The sequence below is a fragment of the Notamacropus eugenii genome, chromosome 6 (assembly GCF_028372415.1).
Source record: "Notamacropus eugenii isolate mMacEug1 chromosome 6, mMacEug1.pri_v2, whole genome shotgun sequence".
NCBI classification, from domain to species: domain Eukaryota; kingdom Metazoa; phylum Chordata; class Mammalia; order Diprotodontia; family Macropodidae; genus Notamacropus; species Notamacropus eugenii.
In genome coordinates this window covers 259089269-259092174 of record NC_092877.1, presented here as the reverse complement: position 1 = coordinate 259092174, position 2906 = coordinate 259089269, and positions in this window count along the sequence as shown.

The following is a 2906-nucleotide window of genomic DNA, read 5'->3' as shown; positions in this document are numbered from 1 at the left end:
GTATAAATTACCTTAAAGACTGATTTGCTCTTGAGCAAGTGAGCACTCAACCACTTCTTTAAAATATCTTACCTACGTGATAGTGCTCTTGTAGGGATCAATTTAAATTATACGAATAAAGGACTGACCACAAAGGGCTATATCAGTGAGAACTATTATTCTGACTCAAAGTAGTCTTACACTAGATAACAGTGTAGATAGCATAGTTATTAATGAAAAATTATTGAAGTATATTTTCTATAGTGTTTGAATAGAACAAATTAGCCTAAGCATGACAAAACAGTTTACCCTGCAAACAAATCTTTTCTGGACTGAGAACAGGCAAGGACAACCTTAGTCCAAAGCATCAAGTAGATATTAATTCACCCTATCCTTGGCATCCCAGATGAAATGCCACCAGCTCCTGAATTTGTTTCTGGTTATAGTCCCTGTCAGTATCAATAAATGGATCAGACTTATCATTAGCTGGCATCCTTCCAAGAGTTCCATGGTTTTACTCCTTGCCCTCATTTAGAGGCTGTCCACTTCCTTACTGTTAGCGTTGTTCAGCCAAACTGCTGTTCTTCTTACATAATGTTTCATCTTCCACTGTTGTACCTTTATATCGGCTGTCCTGCATGTCTGGAATCCACTCCCTCTTTACCGTGTTTGAATCTGTAAGGTCTTCAGCACAGTGCCTAGAAATATAGTAGGTGCTATATAAATATTATTATTATTGTGCCCTAACCTTCTACTTCTGCCAACTTGATGCATATGATATTTTGTTCTTATCATGACCTTTGGTTCCTTGGATTATTCCTCTGCTTTCAATCCATCTCCCTCTCTCTGGTTTCATTCGACTCTCTACTTAGCCTTAATCTCATGGTTCACCAACTTATTGATTTACTGATTATTACCTAAGAATCCCTTGTCTCCTATTTTTCCTATTTCCTTCAGGTCTGAGAATCCTCATCCTTTAGTAACTTCCTCATCTCAGTTCTTTGGTTGTCCAAGACCAGGGATGGGGAACCTATGGTCTTGAGACCACATGTGCCCTGCTAGGTCCTTGGGTGTGGCCTTTTGACTGAGTCCAAATTTTGCAGAACATATCCTTTTATTAAGGGGATTTGTTCTGTGAAGTTTGGATTCAGTCAAAGAGCCTCACTTGAGGACTTAGAAGGCCACATGTGGTCTCAATGTCCAAGACTACAGAATGTTGATGAGAAAAGTCATTAAACTGAGCTTATTTGACTGATTACAAATCTGTTACCTAATAAAATGAGATAATGTTTATAAAGTATTTTACAAACCAAATCACTATGTAACTACTAGCTGTTATTACTTTATAGACCATTGCTATAGGTTGACATTCCATCTATTTGAACATTTTCTACTACTTATTTCTATATTCTGTCTCATAATACATCAAGTGACTTAGCCCTATAATGTCAAACTCAAAAACAGATTCCTATGAACTGCACATTGACTTAGAAAGCCACAAATTAATAATATCTTTGCTGTATTAGATATTTTAAGCATCTTGTTACACATTTCCTAATTAAATTTTAATCTGGTCCTGGTTCCCCTTGGGCATCCTGAGCCTTGAGTTTGACACCTCTGATCTTAACCTGTGACTTCACTGATGAGTTTGAAGCCTTCCAGCGTGAACTTGCTCATATTCTCTAACATACTCTTCAAATCCTTTCAAAAACATTTCCCTTTCCTCCCACCTTCCCTTCAGTCAGAAATGAGGTAACTTTACTACTCACTAAGTTTAATCCCCCTCCTTGAACCAATGACTCATTTCCTCCCAATTTAGCCAGGACCTCTTTTAATTAAACATTTATTCCACCCACCTACTCTCCTCAAGCATCTTCAGTTTCACCTTTTCCATTGGCTCTTTTCCACCTGCTTCAAAACATCCTCAGGTCTTCCCAATCCTAAAAAAAATGTGCTTTTCCTTGACTATATTACTCAGTCAGCTGCTGTTTGCTCTCTCTCTCTTCCCTTCTGCTTATGTAGTCTGGGCATAATGATGTAGCACCTGTACCTCCTTTCTCTCTTTGTGAACTTGCTCACTCACCTGCATACATGTTGGTAGGTCTGGGAGGGAAGCTGATTTTACGAGTGGGCAACCAGCCACAGGCATGGCCCAACTCTGAGGGGCCTCGGGTGTATTGGGGAGCAATATGCTTACTCACCACTTTGATTCATGAGTCTCCATTGGCATGTTTTTCATTTATATAAAACCAGTCACAGGGACACCATTTACTTGAACATTAGAGATAATATGGCAAAATGAAAATTGTAATATAGTAGTATTACAGAAGACAACAGTAAGAATAATCAAAACATAGGAGTTCACTTGTAAATAGGTGTTACACCCTCCTATAAATGCACATAATGTCTGTGGGGTAGAAAAGAAACACACCACCCTAGCAGTGAAGTATATGAATAGAGAAACCCTTCATCATTCTGGTCTACAGGCTTGGATGGCAGTGGTCTTTGTTGAGAAGGGTATCTCTCAGACTTTACCTCTCTCTGTTCTATCCCTTTCTAGGCTTCTGCTGGACAAAACCACTTATCTGCTACCCTTGGGGTTGTCAAAAGAATGTGATCCTCCAAGATCAGTTACAAAATTCTTTCTTCAGTATTCAAAACCCCCTCCTACTTTTTTCAGTCTTCTTACACCTTACTCTGTCACTCTGATCCAGTGAAATGGGCCTCCTGGCTGTTCCATGAACAAGGAGGCTCTCTATCTCTCAGCTCTGGAAATTTTTTCTGGCTGTCTCCCATGCCTGGAATACTCACCTTCCTCAACTCTACCTAGTGACTTCCTTTGCTTTCTTGAAGACTCAACTAAACCTCATCTTTTTCAGGAAGTCTTTCCCAATATCTCTTAATTCTAGTGCCTTCCTTTTGTTAAT